We start from the raw sequence: 19580 nt of genomic DNA, 5'->3' as shown, positions 1-19580 counted from the left end.
ACCTAGAGATCAGGACTCACTCCAGCTGGGTCCAGGTGTGGGTTCAAGAAGGTTGAAGTCTTTTCTGTCTTTCAGACTCTGATCAGGAGGCCAGTCAACTACCCCTTGGAGTCACACTGGAAGTCCTACTTTCAAAGAGAATTCAACAGAAAAGCCAGTCCCATGCATAAAGGTACTCCTTTGAGGGCACATGGTATGTTTCAGGCAGCAAGGTAATACTCTGGATACAGCAGGACAATCCTCTGAAGTACACAGCAGGCCACAGGCAGCAGGGTAGTCCTCTGAGAGTCCTTCTACAGATCCAGAAGTGAACTGAAGAGTGGGTTTAAGACCCCTATTTTTAAGCTAGTGCCCCCTTTGAAGTGGAAGAAACTCTTAGAGTTCCCCCCTCCCAGAAGTGTATGGAATATGCTGCCTCACTGCCCCATCCCAGTCAGTCTGCAGGCACAATAGCTAGTGTCAAGTTTGTGTGTGAGATGAGGCAGAGTCATTGAAGTGCAAGTGGGCCTGTGCACAGCTCCACCCCATCCTGCCTTGGATGGACCATCCTGACAATACCTAGTCCTTCTATTATGTAGCTGTTGGGGAGGAATAAACAAAGGCTAACTGCCAACGATACCTAGTCACCTAATCCAGGAAACTGGCTGTAGACACCAAATGGTTAGTAGATGAAAATGGCAACCTTTCTAAAAGTAGCATTTTCAGAAGTGTGACTTAAAATCCAACTCTACCATTAAAGTGGATTTTAAATTACAATTCGTTGGACACCAAACACGACATTACTACCTGATCCCAAAACACTACCACCTATTAAATGTAATAGGGGAACCCATTGTTATTCTATGGGAGAGGTAGGCCTCACAGTAACAAAAAACACATTTGTGAATTGTTCACTAACAGGAAATGAAAAACTTAAAAGTTTCCACTTGAATTCAGTCAAAAAAGACTAAGGATGTGGATTCTCTTTCTGCCGTTCCAGAACTGGCAATGGATCAGATCTTCTTTAATATGTCCTGTCCATGCTGTTCTCTAGACACAGCTTTTGTGTTAGGCGGTGCTCCTCACATCCCACAGCAAAGGCACAAAGAGATGTGAGATTTCTGAACCTTGATCTTCACGAGCCACACAGAACAGTGATCAGTAAAGTGACAAAAGGATAGCCTATCCTAAAGGGACCAACACCACAGACTGCAGCCCCACCCTTCACTGACACCATCTATCAAATGGCAGTGCCTCAAAAAAAAAATACTAATCAGCAGGGACTCTCAGCAGAAGGACTTGATCACATTTTTAATGGGCACCCTATTTTCTTTTTCCCCACTGCATTGTTTAGGCCCCTGTCCTCCAAATTCAAGAATGTCCTCAACAAACTTCCACTATCTAGGAAAGCTTCACCATTAATCCTGTACATAGAAACAGGCTACATGCTTTCAAATCATAATCTGCAGGCCCCCATTACTCTGAATCAGTCATACACACTATGCATGTACCACACAGGCCATCCACATACATATTTATAACATGCACTTAGGATGTTTGGGACTAGGATCTAGATCAGTGCGTAGAAGCAGAATTTTATTTCAGTGGGTGTTAGAAATTGGGTCTGTAGTTGGCAGAGGTATGCACCCTGTCCAACTAGGGACCACAATCCTAGTCAGGGTAAGCTGGATATACACTAAAAGATAACCTGTGCTCACCCTCTGGTAGCTTTGCACAGAGCAGTCAGGCTTATCTAAAGAGGTAGTGTATAAGGTATTTGTAGTTTGAATTCTAGTTTAGATGCACAAAGAATAAGTTTATGAGTAAAACGAGACCAAAACAACAAATATCCAATAAGTAGAACCGGAGTTATGAACTTTTAAAGAATAAATCAAAAATTGTGGCTAGAAGTCATTATTACTTGAAGTTGTGCTAGACTGGGGTAAATACAAAGATCAGGTCGATAGTGATGGATGGCAGGCCAGCTACAGGACTCAGACAGGTCCTGGGGAAAAATTACCTTGGATGGAGCAAGCGTCGATGTTGAAGACTTGCTGTGAGGCGTCGAGGACGTACATCGTCATTGTCAATTGTGCGGATGAAAGAGAAGCATCAGCGCTGATTTGTGCAGTTGATTAAGGCTTCAGCATTGAACCCCTTTATGATGCAGGGTCTGCATCATCACTGAGCCATGCTGTCCATTGTCATCGAGCCGCCCAGTCTGTTAAGGTGATGTTGTCGATTGGCGTCTGCTTCGAAGGTCAATGCATCAGTTCGGATTGGTGCATAGTCGTCATTGCGTCGACATTGATAGCTCTGGACAGCAGAAATAACCTTTCAAGGGGCACATGCCTGGATTGGCACCATTAGGCAATGCTGGACTCACAGATGGCAGAGTCCAAGTGCTGTTGCATAGTTGCAGGAAGTCATTGATGGCCCTGAGACTTCAGAACAGGGGGCAAGCAAGCCCTAGGAGCCACTCTGTGTTCAACTGAGAGGGGTCCAGTCCTTGTCCTCAGCAGGGCTGATAGCAGCAGTATCCAGGGCAGCTCAGCAAAGGAGAGAAGCAATTCCTTCAGAACAGTCAGTCAAGTACAGTGACAATCCTTGTAGCAGAGCAATATTTACCCCTGGCAGAGTTGTTCACAGGTCCAACAGTGTACTGTCTTGGTAGGGTCAGAGTCCCAGTACTTATATTCAGTTGCGCTTAAGTGGGGTCACTTCAAAGAAGGGTTCTTGAAGTGCACACAGGTCCTTTCTTCCCAGCCCCAGCAACAGACTATCAGTAGTCAATAATCAGCCCTTTGTGTAGGAAACAGGACACTTCCATTTCAGGTGTAAGTGTCAGTTTGCCCCTCCCTTTTGGCCCAGGAAGAGCTATAAGAATGCAGATGAATGCAGATGAGTTCTCTGTCATATCCACTCTTCCTGTGTCTGTGGCTGGCTAGAGGGAATATGCAAGGTGTAGCTGTCACCAACCCCAGACATGCATTGGAGACAGGTTTCAGCCGCACAGAGCAGTAAGAGCAGAGAAATGTCCACTTTCTAGAAGGCATGGCTTGGCAGTTCGGGCTGGACTGTTCCCATGAGGCACAGGGTCAGACTGATTTACATATGGCCATGTCTGAACTGGGATGGCAGAGTGGGCTAAAGAACGGTGATGGATCAAACCCAGGTCTTTTGACTGGGTGTGAGTGTTTGATTGGTTCAGATGCTCCGTCCATCACCACCCCCTTTTGTACCACTTTCTAGAAGTGGCATTTCTAAAATAGTAATGTTAAATCCAACATTACCATTAAGAGGATTTATCATTATATTTCCAAAGATATAAATCATGAGCAAGCTACTTTTTTCTGATCAGAAATTACAGCTAATTCCCAATGATTTCCTATGAGAAGAGTAGGCCTCACAGTAGTGAAAAACAAATTTGGGTGACTGTCCCTACAATGACCTGCACACTTAACAATACATGTGCTAGACCCTACCCTATGGACCACATAGTGCCTACCCTAGGGGTGACTTAAAGTGTAATAAAAGGGGAGTTTAAGGCTTGGCAAGTAGCTTTAAATGCCAAGTCAAAATGGCAGTTAACTTCATACAGGCTCTGCCTGAGAAAGGTTTGAAAGGCTACTTGTGTGGGGGTGGACAATCTGTGCTGCAAGCCCACTAGTAGCATTTATGTTACAGGCCCCTGGGTATATGGTATGCCACTTTTCGAGGGACTTAAAAGTAAACCAAATATGCCAATTGTGTATATACCAATGTTACCATGTTTAGGGGGAAAGCACATTCACTTTAGCACTCGTCAGCAGTGGCAATGTTCTCAGAGTCCTAAGGCCAACAAAAAGAAGGTCAGAAAAAGAGAAAGAAGAAGGCAAAATGTTTGGGTTGACGCTTCAGAGAGGGCTGTTTTCTAAAAGTGGGCCAGTAGGACTCCTCTCCAATGACACAGATAAAAAGATCCATTCACAACTACTGACCAACAAACCAGCGGATGATGTCACCACTGCTTTACATGCTAAACCCACATCATGGACAATATTCCACTCTCAGATAAATAAGGACATACTTGGTGTGCCCTCCAGGTCACAGGACAGGCCCAGGATTGCACTCATTTCTCGGAACAGGCATAGGCTTTCACACATACATGAGATTAGCATGATGCTGGGGCCAAAATCCAACAACAGGATAGCAAATGCCTGAAACTGGGCACTCAGGGCAGTGGACAATAACTTCACACCATGCACTTCCCATTCCAGCAATACATGATATTAATTTTAGCTACACTGTGGTGAGGCAAAAAGGAAGGACACTGTGCTATATCAGTGTTCTAAAACACTTTGATGTCAACTAGCTATCAGAGGCCAATGGGTTTATGATGTACTCTATAAATGTCAAAAATCAATCAATAAATCAAATGAACCCATCGAAAGAGTTAATCAATTAATTGTCTATATGGCTTGCCACATATGACTTGGAGTACATTTCTTCCTATATAAGTCAGTACAAAGTTAATAGATTAGATGGCTATGAAATGTCTGCAGGCACATGTTCTCAATTATTCAAGCTCAAACAAGGGCTTATGTTCCTTTTTAGCTGGCCCTTCAAAGGGGGTGGGGGAGGGTGGGCATTTTTCACTACACAGATGGAATACTCCACAAGATCTAAAAGATCATAAGACTCTCAAACACCTCCAAATCAAAGTCTAAACCAATGCTGCTCATCAGTTTTCAGACTGAGTCCTGAAGTAATGACATTTTTCTGATATGAATGCCAGTATTTCTCTCACAAATTCTATGGAGATTCGACTTCACTAAGGAGTGATATTGGGTGATATGACCAGCTTGCCTTCTATACCATATATTGACCTATAAGAGAGGTACTGTCATTTAACTAGGATACATTTCATGATATTACTTCACTAAGGAGTGATATTGGGTGATATGACCAGCTTGCCTTCTATACCATATATTGACCTATAAGAGAGGTACTGTCATTTAACTAGGATACATTTCATGATATTACTTAAGAACTTGACTAAACCTGTAGCAATTTAATACAATTTAATACAATATGGCTCCGAAGAAGTCTAAAAAGAATAAATGCATGTTGGCTAGAGTGGAAATTCAAGAATAATAAAAATGATGAGCAGCATTGGTTTAGAGGTGCTTGAGGAGCTTAGGATCTTTTGGGAAAAAGTCATTACAGGTTATATTGAAGAGAACATGAAATAATGACTTCATAGGAAATATAAATCGTCCAGTGTTAATGTCCTGAGTCATCTCTTTGCAACTACAGTCTCATATGTGGATTAGTGGCTCACTCATGAATAAATATTTTTTTAATGTAATTAATATATTTGTCTAAGTTTTCTTTTTGCATTCATATATTGATCTTTAAAACAACAGATTTAGGTTATTAAAAACAGTAAACAGCAAATGATGGAAAATACATTTCAAGATTGTTTAAGAAACTGAAGATGAATCTAAAAAGAAAGTAAAGAGTCCTGTCTATGCTTTATTTTGCCCTGCATATTGAGCTGGAAAATAAGAAAAATCCACATCAGACCAATAAACTCACTATGTGTATGTGCAAATGGCAGTCATCAGATTCCACTAGCAATTTAGAATAGACCCCGAACTTCAAAAATATTTATTTTCCAGGACTGAGTTTGTACCAATTTGCTTGACCAATCCTCAAAGGAGAATGGCTTTAGTTTAATGCAGTTCTAGAAAACTGTAAGTCTAGTTATGCTACAAAATCCCATTTGCTAACGTTCTCTCCACATTATCGCACCACATGCAAAATGCTAAAGGGTACAAATTGAGATAATCCACTGACCAAATTTAGGGGCATATTGTCAAGAAGGGCGTTAAAATGATCGCCGCTTTAGCGGCAGGAAACTGTACCTAAAGCGGCGATAATGGGCTTGAAAATATGCTCTTGAGAATTCCAATAGAAGCCCATGTTCACAACAGAACATGGGGTTCTATGGGAATGCACAACAGCATATTATCAAGCCCATTATCGCCGCTTTAGCTGCAGTTTCCTGCTGCTAAAGCGGCGATAATTTTAACGCCACTTCTTGATAATATGCCCCTCAGATGGGAAAATAATTGAGTCTAGAAGCAGTCGTTTGTCTCAGGTTTCTAGTGTGTAAATCAAACCAGCGTTGTTAGCCTGGCAAGAGGGCTATGCAGTAGATGTTGTTTTCCTCCATTCTATATCGTATCTGGTGTATAATATGGCTCAAGTGTTTTTTTAAATTCTAAATTCTGTGAACTGTAGAAAGAACACAATTTTAATAGACTTGGTGAACAGTGATATTTCAAGATCTTTACTCACATGGTCTTTCCAGCAAACTGTTTGCAGCCCAAACCATTCGGCAACATCCAAAAATCATTTTATAGAGATTGATGGTGGCGATAAAACAGGATTAAAATTATATTTTAACAAATTAATTTAAAAAATATATTCCAATTTCTCAACTTTTTTTCTAAAAATGAGACAGTGGCAGAATAAATATACATGAATGTCTTTTGATATAACAAGTGGTTTCCTACATCCAAATAAAGACCAGTGGTTCATTTTGTATTAATTAGCCCAAAGCTTTCAGGCTGTTGTGATCCCAGGACTTAAGACGGAACTTTAAAAATCTTACCATAAATAATGAGTTTTTCTATATAGGGAAACATACAGAACAGACAGCCATCTCAACTTACCTAGAAATTTCTAGCCATGCTTAAACCAATCCAGTAAGAGTCTTCATTTTGAATTGTTTGTTAAATGATGGTTTTTAGCCTCGAAGAAGGCGTAATGCAAAATGATGGGGCCACTCCGTGGAAAGTGATGAAGGGCCCCTACATTTCCCATATCTCACAACTATTGATTGGTTCTAGGCTGATTGGGGGCCCGCTGAAGGTCTGGAGATGTCCTATACCACACTGGATGCAGGGCCTTTCATTGTGTCCCTTTCACTGCATATATTCATCCTACCGAACATCAGAACAAGTGGTTAGACCCACTGGTGATTTATTTTACGAGATGGGCCACAATTGAGGTCCAGTAACCAAATATAAATGTGGGGAGAGTCCACCCTTCTTTTACCATACAGAGGTTTATATCAAGTGGCACTCCAGAAAAATAAATATCCAAGTGGAGGAACATCACAAATTCTTTGCAAATTAATAAGGACCTTGTGGAGTATGTTCGATTTAACACTGAAAACCAGTATTTGTGTGGTTTGACTTAATGGTAGTTTTAAATACAATATATTTACTTCCAGCATTATTTGAACTGATTGTTAGATTTGAACTGTAGTATAACAATTCCACCGTGCATACTTTTTCACCAAATGGGAAGCATTCTCCTTTGACAATATTTCTCAATGGAGAAATAATACCCCCACACTTTCATTGAATACAGTGAAGTACAAATGTGTGCATTTAATATGAGAGAAACACCTCCAATCTGTATGTGAATACCCATAAGCGCATGAGTGTTTGATTTTACACATCATTGTGCATTGCTGTCCCTACGGAACGCCCTGGGGTTTATTTACCAAGCCCTGTGTGCCTGTGGAATGTCTCTTTTTTTGACATTCCAGGTGTGGGCAGGACTTATCCATATCTATGAGGCCATGGAAAGACAACCTTTGTGGCTTTTCATGGCCTCGTAGATATAGTGTGAGGCAACCCAGCGCAAATCTCTCCGCTGTCTCACAGTGCCTCGGGAAGATGTGCCATTGGTATTACGGTGGGTGTTCGCACATAATACCCATTATATTTGACACATTCCCAGATTCACAACATGCGGTAAACCTGGGAATGCATCAAATGCCTACGCCTCCCCAGGGGTGCTGTAATGAATGATTCTATGCAGGAAGGTATCCCTTCCTACACAAAAGCAACCTGATTGTAACACAGGCACCCTTGAACCACGGTGCAAGGATGTCTGTGTTGGTGCTCGGCAGCCATTTGAGCACCAGTGCAGTAAAAGAGGACATGAATGTGCTGTATCTTATAGACACAGCACATTCCTGCCCTTTTCTTTTGAGGGAGGGCAGGGCAGCAGGAAAGCTTGCAGTACTACCCATGGTAAAAATGTGTCATTGAGGCTTCCTGTGTCCTAAAGCTAACATAATTATGAAAAAAAGTAAAACAACCTCATTGTCCGCATTTGTATGCGTGATCGCTAAATTAATTTTCCACTGATCATGAATCTCTGCTTCAGGATTATGACATTTCTGCCAGATCAGTTTGTAATTTTAAGGTATTTGCAAGAAAAACTTTCTTATTGGGACATTTACTGCAAGTACCCATCTGGAAACAATGTCCATACTATCAAATGGTGTGATGTGTTGACCTTTCTGATGTGTTCTTGTTATTAATTCTTTTGATGTAAAAGTATAGAATAGTTTATGTTAGAAATGGGGGTCTCAAGTTGACAGAGGTAGGTACATTTGTTCAAATAGAAACCCTTGCTTCTGGTCAGGATAAGGGGGCTACCCGCTTTAGATAACCCCTGCTCATCTCCCAGACAGGCTTATCCCAAAGGCAATGTGTAAAGCATTGTACTCAACTCAAAACACACAGTAATACAGTGATAACACCAGGAATGGACACCACACCAGTTTAGAAAAAAAAGTATCTTTATCTAAAATCAACTAACCCAAGATGACAACAATCCAACATGCAGTTAATAAGATATGATTATAGACAGTAATTGCAAAAATAAAGCTAGTAGAAAACAAATAGCTCCACCTGGGGCTATTGCGATGTCGTGACAGCAATAAATCCAAAGTACGGTACCGACCGCGAGGTGGGCGATATAGGGCACGGAGTCACTTGGACAACCAAACAAACATGACCTTGGAAATGACATCTATGATGATGCACAACGTCATGGAAGTTAGGTGTCGGTGCCAAGTTCAAGGCCAGCTCCCTGGCTGCCACAGGGGAGGCATGGCATTCTGTCTGCGAGGAGGCAACGTGTCAAGTCCAGGACAGGGAAGATGTTTGCTTCGGTGGTGAAGTGTTGGTTCCGGTGATGATAAAAGTTATTGTGGAGTCACTCTTCAACAGTTATCAGCACCACGATAACCAGATGCAGGCACTGGCAGAGTCAGTGCGAGCACTGGTGTTGGGAAATGCCAATAACTGCAGGCTTTGGCAGGTGTCGAAGGGCAGTGGAGCCTCGGTGCAGGCAGGGCGGTGTGTTGCTCACTTCACGAGCGGTGCCCCTGGGTCGAGGCATCACCGCGGCATCACTGACAGTGTTGAAGACAGGTTTACTTACTTCTCTTAGGTTTCTTCCAGCTCCCAACAGCAGGAACAATCTCCAGAGCCCCAAAACTGGAGTAGGCCCCTCCTGGCAGGTCAAAACTCTCAGAGATAGAGGTCAGGGGACCTGGGGTGAAGTCTTTGTGTCCCTGAGACTTCAGAACAGGAGGCCAGCACACTCATGCCCTTGGAGATTCTTCTTCAACTAGGTTTACAGCAAATTCCAGTCTTTGTCCTTTCATTGTCAGAAACAGCAACTGCAGGCCAACCCCACACAGTACACAGCAAAGGGACAGTACTCCTCCTTACAGCTCACCAGCTCTTCTCCTTGACAAAGGTTGCTCTTGAGTCAAGAAGTGATCTAAAGTTCTGGGGCCTAAGGTTTACTACTTATACCCCATTTTGTCTTTGTTCTCTTTGTGAAAGGGTCTCTGAGCACAGGCCAAACCAGTTCTGACCTCATCGGTTCAGTATGACCATAGCGGGTGGAGACAGCATTGTGCAAAGGAGACAGGCCCTATTCAGGTAAAAGATAATCTTCTCCCACTACTCTAAATGCAGCCAAGCCCCATTCAGCTCGGCTCTGAGTCCTCTGTGAAGGTCCAGGTACCCCTCAACCCCCCGAGTGGATGCCTACAGTGAATGCACACTGTCACTACAGAACCAGACAGTTAATCCACAAATAGGCAGAGGCACACAGAATGGTTAAACAAGAAAATGCCTACTTTCTAAGAGTGGCATTTTCAAACATACAATTTAAAAACCATCATTACTAAAAAGAAGTGTCATTACATTTTTAATTCAGAGAGCCTAAACGTTGTATCTCCATCTTGACCCAATGAGAAGTTATACTTGTAAGGTGTTACAAAGTAACTCCCATTCTATCTATAGGACAGATAGCGACATGGCAGTTTAAAACTGCATGCAGACACTGCAGTGTCAGGACTAAGATACTTTTTCAGGGATATTCATGTGGATGGCACAGTCAGTGCTGCGGGCCCACTAGTAGCATTTGATTTAGAGGCCCGAGCACACTCAGTGCACTTTACTAGGGACTTACCAGTAAATCAAATATGCTAATCAGGGAGAACCAAGTGTAATAACAATTTACACAGGGAGCACTTGCACTTTGACACTGTGACCAAAGCATCTAAACCAGCACAGCATCCAAAATACTGGAGGTAGAGGCAAAAAGTAAGGGAAAACTGTGCCAAAATTGCCAAGTCTAACAGTTTACATCTATAGCGTAGTCTAGAATAAGAAGACAAGTGCATTGTCCTATTTACTTGGTATTCCTAACATAAATGTTTACTCTAAGAAAGCCAAATCGGAAATTGCATGATTGGTACCCGCCTTGTCTTGCTGTTATTATTTAGATATTTCGAGCATATATCACAAGCCATCAATGACATGACAACATCTAGACCATGTACACATTATGCGGCATTGCGCAAACAGAAAACCTATGGATTATTCTGAACCTATGTAAGAGCTACTGCATGAGTATCGTCCGGCTTGAGACAGGGAAGGCCAACATACTATGGGCCTGATATAGAGTTGGCAGGACGATTACTGGTCTCAAATGTGACGGTTCCAACAGAGAAGCCCTAAATCACACAGCCTCACTAAGGGAACCTAAAGCAACCATAATAAAATGCCCAAACCAGCCCCACTCCCTTCTGCTCTTCGCTCTCTCTCTATCTCCTCTTTCTTTCCATCAGTCCATTCTCTCACCTCTACCATCTGTCTCCCTACCTCCCTCGCTCTTTGAAGCCCCCCGTGCCTCCTGCAGTTAATCTCTGCGAGCTGGGAAAAGTGACTGTGGCACCAGCAGTGATCCTCGGCTTTCAAAGCAGGCTTCTAGCGACTGCAGCCCACAGGGAAAATGCCAGATGAAATCAAAGGCCAGCCCAGGCCTGAACTTCTCCTGCTGTGCACCCAGAATGTGTAATTCCATCTTGACGCAGTTCCGACTAGTCCCTTCCCGACTTCAACTGCAGAAGCAACTGGTGAATTGACGTTCAAACAGTATTGACTTCTCAAGTAACACGTAGCATTGTTCAATAACCGCGAGCATTGGGTGTCGAAAACCCTCACCTAGTAACACATTATTGTGCTTCATCCTGCTGTGTCCCATTTTCATGACTACACAGTGATACTTAGTGGAGTCACTCAATGTACAGAAAATAACATATTATATTTCAGAGTTAAAGCTGAAGTGCATATGCTAATAATAACAATGCATTACGCCATGAGTGTAAATTAGATATAGTAACCAGTTTTCTATTTTTTAGGTTTTTAGTAATGCCTCTAGAAAAGCTGCGACTTGTTACATGCCTGTCGAGTGGTCCTGTCATACACATTAAGATTAAATATTCTATTACCCAAAGTCCTTGCAATTGAAAATGCAACGTGGAAAATGTGAGTATTCTGTATAGTGGGTGTATAATTTATAGGCCAATAAGGGTATTTCTCTATTACACACAATTATGCAGTGTAAGTAAATTCGTTCTTGAGTGGCCTACCTTTGAAGAGATATAATGCACTTACCTCACCCCAAGCTGCAGCTAATATCATCCAATCAGTCGTGCAGCATTGGATTAAATAAAGGATGAGTTGATTATTGTAAGCAGCAGATGGACAATTATGCCATTGGATTGTGAAATATAAAAAATAAGGCTTGTTAAGCCCAAATAGTTATTTTTCCTTGTCCAGACACCTGACATTGCTTTACATTTCAACACATTTAAGGACTGTTGCTGCTGACAAACGTTTTAATAGTTGTAACCCTCACTTTTAAAATTCATTTTCTTTGGCTTCTGGATCCCCTTTGTATGCGCAGCTTGTCTAAGGCAAGATACTTTGTAATTTAATAATTTTATTTATTTTATCGACAAAGGCAGCACAGCACCTGTCATGTCCCGTAGCTAACAAGACCTTTGGACCGTGTGGCCACGTTATCCCTGGACCTGGTCCCTCCTTCTGGACAATGGACACCACTCTGGACGAGAGGAAGTGAGGAAAGGTGCCACAGTGGTGGATCACACAGCAATAATGCACCAAGGTAGAGCCATAGGCGAAGGAAGCAAAATAATTAAATACCTGCATGCAAATACGCCCAAGACATCCTTACACCCCACACTGGAGAAAACCCAGCAGTATCTAACGTACCTATTGCTAGTAGAAATATGTATGTTATCCAGTGAAGAGATTTACAATGAAGTGCATGAAATGTTACTGAGAAAGATTTATGCATTTTTATACATGCATACATGTTTGAAATATCACACGTATGCATAACAGATTGTAATTTATGGAACAGATTAGTATACTTTTTTAGCATGATAGATTAAAACCATTGCAAAATTATCATAACAACATCCCGAGTTACTGACCGTAGCGCAAAAACAGAATCTAGCAATATGATGAGTCAAACAAACCGGTTATACAAATTCATAAAAACCGGGATATAAAATTGCACTTCAGAAAAGTACAGCACGAAATTATAAAAACAAATACATGCAGCCAACCTGTAATTACTCCTACATATCCCTTTAATATATATCCTTTCACTTCACAACCCTAAACGGAATTCAAACCCAATCACAGTTCGGGCTTCCCAGATACCCCATTAAAAAAACATAACTAAGGACTGAGCTAGTAGTCATTCCTTTACAAAGTGATTGCAAATACACAAAATATGGACCACAGATTCTGTACAACTACAACCAAGACTAACATTTTGAGCATCGCTTTTAAGGTCGGAGAGATTTCTCATAAACTCTAGTACTGGAATTCAAAGAAAGCACAGGTGCATTATCTTAAATCTCACTGTGTTGCCGAGAACATATTTCAGACACCTTTGATGCATTCTAATTTCATATGGAGCGATTACAAAAGGAGCTGCTTTCCTCATGCTAGAGGCTACATAATTCATTAACTTGGACCTAATGGTGTGCTATTCATCTATAACTCCTTCAATTAATACATAGAGGGGCTTTTTCAACAAATAACTGATGCATCTAGTTTTAGTAATGTAGATCTAAATACTTGCCTGGGAATTGGAAGCCATAGTGCAATCTTTCTGAATGACTTTTGAAACTAAGGGCCCTGTTTTATGATGAATCGGCATAGGAATGGACCATGTCTATGAAATACGGTGCATTCCTTTCCTTTCCCCCTGTGCTGGCGCATAATTTGCTGCCAAGCACCAACATAAGTATCCTTACACCATTGTGGAAGGGTGCCTCTGTTGTAGCAGAATTGTTTTTGTGCAGGAAGTGGCACCTTCCAGCACAAAAGCAATCCTGAGAGCTGTTTTCCTCTTTCTTTAAGTGATCCATGTTATGCCTGCTCTGGAGAGGCGTACGGTTTTGGCAGTATCTCAGGTTTACGTGATGAAGAAAATTTGGGGCAGCACCAAAATCCAATCCAAGCAGAAGCCATGTTCTAGTCAATTAAACAAGCAAACAGCTTGATTCAGGGGACATTGACATAATGATGGGCAGGTACAGAAATTGACAAGACATTGTTGAAGGTACTGCATTTGGCAGAAAATCCTATTTGGAAGAGAAAGTCAATCTGTAATAAGATCCTGCATTATTCAAGCTCCCTCTACAAGAGTTTTGCATAGGCCTTTGCTTCAATAGCTAATAAGGTCAGTAGCCTGGAGGGGCAAGCATCCGCAGAACTGCCATTCTTTAATATCGGATGCAGGACTGCGCTCATCCGGGATCTCGGAATCACAACTATTTCACATGCTCACAGCTTTAGCCTAGTCCCAGAAAAAACATAAAAAGAAAATAAAACGGGTAGAAATACCCAGACCCCCTAGGACTATTGGGAGAAACCCTTATGAAACCCACAGGGTCATAAAGCATTTCTAAAAGAATTTCAGCAGGAGTCGCTTTGGATCCATAGATTATGCCGAAAATAAAAATAAACAAAACTCAGACACCCATGCTTTTCTGCTAATCAGTCTCCAGGTGGGCCTGCCCCAGGGTCATTTTAATAAAATAAGGAGGGGGGACATGGGCCTCCCTCCTGGGGCTTGTTAATGCCGCGGGGACCACCACCTCTCCAGGGCTTCTTTAAAAATGAATACAGGGGAGGCCTGCATGGCCTCCCCAGCTGGCCTGGGGACCACCACCTCTCTGGGACTTATTTATTTTAAAAATTGGGGGCCTGCCAGAGCTCCCCCAGCCTCAGAGACTGCCACCTCCTTGGGGCTATTCTTGTAAAAAATGTGAGGGGCTGCGCAGAACCCCCTCATCCCCGGGGGAAGGTACCTCCCATGGCTGTAATTTCAATTACTACGGTGGAACCACGTGGACCTCCTGCATCCCTGGGGACCACCACCTCCCAAGGACTTTTGTTAAACTGAATGTGGGAGTGCCACGGGGCCCCCCTGGTTTCCCAAGGACCATCACCTCCCTAGGGATAAATCCAAGAAATGAAGTGGGCCACATGGCCTTCCCCCCGGAGCAAATAATAGCCTTGGGTACTGCCAACCCCAGGTACTGCTCCTGCTATGTCCCGGGGTGCCCACCCCAGGACATAGAGGTTTGCTGTGGCTACCCATGAGCTTTACTGCTCCTGCTTAGACACAGCAAACGCGCCACATTCAGTAACCTAGAGCATTAAGAATTCTCCTGCTTCCTGGAAGCGGAGAAAAAAACTATTTTCACAGAGAGGGAACTGCCTTTCCAGCAGATCCCTGTCTGTGAAAGTAATGCTGGCTCCCGCGGCGACATTCAGGCTCCCCCGCGGTCCCCAGCCAAAATAACTGAGTTCTTTGGGTAGGACCCGGGCATCTACAATTTAGGCCAGGCCCAGGGTAGCCAGGGTAGAAATCAGCACAGGAGGGGGTCATGCAGCGCCCTCCCTAATTAAAAAAATAAAATAAAATAAAAAGGCCAGACCCTGGGGGATGGGGTCCCCAGGGCCAGAATTGCCATGGGAGAAAGGCCATTTGGCCCCGTCCCAAAATTTAACAAAGTAATGAAAAAATAAAAATGACCAGGTCCCCAGGGATGGGGTCCCTGGGGCCAAAATGGGCCTGGGGGTGGGGTCACGTGGCCCTCACTTCATTCCAAAAAGGCCTGGCCCGAGGGATGGGCTCTCTGGGGCAGAAATCAGCTCAGGGAAGGAGGTCATACGGCCTCCCTTCCCTAATAAAACAACCCAATTTTAAAAACTGCACGCCAAGTCCCTGTAGTCTTTGCCCCCTCCCACCACCACCACTCTACAAATGCACCTCTTGGTGAAGTACTGGTTGGGGGATAAAGTGCTGCTGAGGGTCCTTTAGACAGACTCCCTCCTGTTACCTTAAGTAAGTCTCACATGGTGGGATTGCTGAGTGGTATTCGAAGGCTAAGCTCCCTTTCACCACCACTCTGTAAACACACCTCCTGGTGCACTACTGGTTGGAGTACCCTTGAATGCTGAGGGTCCTTGGGGGCCAACAAGCCCTCCTACTACCTCCAGTAAGTCCCACACAGCAGGATTGCTTAGGGGTCTCTGGAGGCCACTCCCCTTTCTCCCACCTCTCTGCAAATGCAGCTCCTGGCACACTACTGGTTGGGCAATTAATTCCACTTTACTCCTGAGGACCCAAGGATGAAAGTGGACTTCTTCCCCCAACCAGTAGTGCCCCAGAAGGTGCATGTGCAGAGAGGTGAAGATGGGGGATGTGGCTACCTAAAACCACTGAGAAAACCCACTGTGTGGGACTTACTGGAGGTAACAGGAGGGGTAGTTGGCTCCCAAGCATATGAGTTTTGCCATCCTACCATCCAAATGCATGACTGTGTAATGATTATCACACAATAAACTTGTTATTTCAAATTGCTGGCGTGCTTCTATTTTCTCTGTGGAACTTGGATTCAGAGGAGTGCTTTAGCTACGTGTGGGATAAGCATGAGCGCAAAATCCGCTCCGATCGCGGATTTTGCGGATTTTCGACAAATTCGCGGTCCGCGAACTCTCGCGAATTTAACGAAAATCCGCAATCCGCGATCGGAGCGGATTTTGCGGTCAAAAGTTCAAGCGAGCCTAATTTACGATGGCGCCGGCAAGCTGCCAGCGCCATCCTCAAATAGTTACTTAATTAGCTTCAACAGGAAGCTCTAATAGATAAGATAAAGCAGGGGCTCGAGCGCCTGCTTTATTTTATCAGTTGGAGCTTCCTGTTGAAGCTAATTAAGTAACTTTTGCAGGATGGCGCCGGCAGCTTGACGGCGCCATCGTAAATTATTTATAATGGTGAAAAACGGAGGTGTCTTCTCGAATAAATATGAGGGGCAGGGTTCATTCTGGCACGACGGTCCTGGCACAAAAAATAAACCTCAACCCCAAGCACTTACAGTCTATCCGTTACGCATGTGCCCTAGTTGAAGCTTAAATTCAGTGACTTGACTTTCACGAGCGCAATCCTCGTGCTGCTGTTCCTGTGTAACAACATTGATTTGCAGCCACACCAAAATGCAACAAAAGAAAAGCCCTTCTCAACCAGTGGTTCCTCCAGCCTCAGTGATGGTATCCCAGAGTCGCAAGAAAGTGTGCCCAGGCAGACAAACATTACGATGCAATGGTAATGGTGGATAGCGCTGTACTGCTGCGAATAACTGAACATTCGCAAAAGCCTTTCTAGTGACAGACACATTATGCTTAGAGTATTTTATGCTCTGAACTTTTCAGACCATTGGACTCTACAAGGTATTTGGGTCATTCTCCGTGCCTCGTGGGCCGGGGGAACTCAGGAACCACATAAGTGTGTTTTATTGTTAAATCCAGAAAAAAAGAAGTGCCTTCATGTTACAGTGCTTGTGATGTGGCCTCGGGACTTGCCACGTCACGGCTGCAACTGTTCGACGTCTCCACTTGCTCTCCTGACAGTAGCCTCTCACCTGATCTCCGCCGTCCGCCTGATGCCTTTCTTCCCTTGGGCATCTCGCTTGTCTCTTCTTGAATTCTTGTTCCACAAAAACAACTTTTTCTATATCTAGCACCCTAGAATGTCCAACTGGTATCCTAATTTAGAAAACTAAAACGGCAAGTTTAAAGCCCTGAAAACTATTCTTTTGCAATGCTTAAAAATATGAAACGGTTTTACATTAAAAAAATATTGCAATGCATATTAAACTGTGGCATATTTAATTTTGTGAATTAAATAAACAACGAGCAATACACTCTTTGGAGGTTCATGTAGTGTATAAAAGTTACATCCACCACCCCCAACACACAAGTGTTTGTTTAGATTTTATTTAAATCATCTCCTTCTGTATTTGAATTATTCGCTGTATTCGCTAGAAAGTGAAAGAAATTGAAGTGGGCTCCTGCCATCCTCTGCTGGGAGACCTTAAATGTTATATTTTTGTGGGTATTTATAAACCCACACCTAATCACAGATGCATCGCTGTACGTAGAAATAGGATTTGTATGCTGCATTAGAAGACAGAGGGGCTTGCAGATGCGTGTACAATGAGAACTTTAGATAATAAATGTGTACAAATGAAGAAACACCGTATCGGTGAGTGGGAATGGAGGGAAAGGGTGCAGCGTAGGGTGCTTGTGCCCTGACTGCACCACTGAGGACAACCCTGTGCGATGGAAGATCGTTCCAGAATGTTGGTACCTGTATTGGATCTGGACCTGTGGGTGCTGCTAATCAGACGAGGTCAACGACCCTGTATTCGGGGATACAACCTCTTAGCCTGACCTCTGTGAATACTGACAGAGCCAGAGGGTTATAGCGTGGCCTGGGGACACTGACACCCAGACTCGAGCAGAGATATTTCAAAGCTGAGTAGAGCAGGGCTTGGGGCTCACTGTTACAGAACAGATAATTGCCTTGCGGCATAACTTGGTTAACCTCATCGGCCTTTGCATCCTTGACTTGCACGAGCGCAATCCTCGTGCTGCTGTTCCTGTGGCCAGGAGCTTCTGTATCTTATTCTTTATCTGCTGCTCTGATCGGTCTCTGACCTTTTATACACACAAGAGGCATGTGTACTCGCATGGAAGCCCCGTCCGTTTGGCCCCGCCCACACACTCGAGGAAGCCCCGCCCCCAAATCCGCCGATCCGTGAATTCGCTAATTCGTGAATCATGGATCCGCAAAATCCGCACATGCTTAGTGTGGGATGAGGGCAATTTTAGGGTTTATTGGTGGGTGAGTGAATTTGGTTGGTAAGGGTATTTTTAGGGTTTAGGGTGGGTTAGGGTTTTGGGTGGCAATTGTATTTTTCGTGTTAAGGGTGGGTAAGGGTATTTAGGTGGCAAGGATGTTTTTAGGGTTTAGGGTGGGTGAGGGTATTTAGGTGGCAAGGGTATTTTGGAGGTTTAGGGTGGGTGGGAATATTTGGGTGACAAGGGTGTTATTAGGGTTTAGGGTGGGTAAGGGTATTTCAATGGGGAGGGTATTTTATGATTACGGTGGGTAAGGGAATTTCAATGGGGAAGGTATTTTTAGGGTTTAGGGTGGGTGGGGGTATTTGGTGGTAAGTGTATGTTTGGGGTTTAAGGTGGGTATGGATATTTGGGTCACAACTGGAATTTTAGGGTTTAGGGTTAATGCTGGTATTTGGGTGCTAAGGGTATTTTTAGTTTTTTGGTTGAGTGAGAGCAATTGGGTGGCATGTGTGGTTTTACGGTTTAGGCTGGGTGAGGGTATTTAGTTGGTAAGAGAACTTTTAGGGTGTAGGCTCTGCAAGAGTATTTGGGTGGTAAGGGTGTTTTAGGGTTTAGGCTGAGTGAGGGGATTTGCGTGGCAAAGGTGTTTTTAGGGTTTAGAGTGGGTGATAGTGTCTGGGTGGCAAGGGTATTTTTATTGTTAAGGGTGGGTAAGGCTATTTATGTGACAAGGATATTTTTTGGGTTTAGGGTGTGTGAGGGCATTTGGGTGGCAATGGTATTTTTAAGATTCATGACTGGTGAGGGTACTAGGTTGGCAAGGGTATTTTTAGGGTTTAGGTTGGGTGAGGGTATTTGGGTGGTAAGAGTTTTATAAATTTGCGAGTGGTTGAGGCTGTTTGGTGGTAAAGGTATCTTTGGGGTTGTGGGTGGATGAGGGTGTTCAGGTAAGAACAGTGCTTTAAGGGTTTTGGTGAGTAAGGGTATTTGAGTGGCAAGGTTGTATTTGGGGTTTGCGTGGGTAAGGGTATTTTTAGTGTTTGGGTTGGGTAAGTTTATTTGGGTGGGAATAGTGTTTGCAGGGTTTAGGGTGAGTGAGGGTATTTGAGTTAAAAGGGATTTCTTTTGAGTTTAGGGTGTATAAGGGTATTTGCGTGGCAAGGGTATTTTTAGGGTTTAGGGTGGGTG

General features: G+C 43.5%; 1 protein-coding gene across 2 annotated transcripts in view; it reads left to right on the top strand.

Annotated features, from left to right (window-relative positions):
- The window catches only part of LOC144827656 (gamma-aminobutyric acid receptor subunit gamma-4-like), a 2222498-nt gene that overhangs the window by 605333 nt on the left and 1597585 nt on the right, over positions 1 to 19580 (top strand). The window lies entirely within an intron of this gene.

Source organism: Lissotriton helveticus, chromosome 4_1 (assembly GCF_964261635.1).
Source record: "Lissotriton helveticus chromosome 4_1, aLisHel1.1, whole genome shotgun sequence".
In the NCBI taxonomy this organism is placed as follows: domain Eukaryota; kingdom Metazoa; phylum Chordata; class Amphibia; order Caudata; family Salamandridae; genus Lissotriton; species Lissotriton helveticus.
This window is presented reverse-complemented; position numbering and strand designations above follow the sequence as displayed.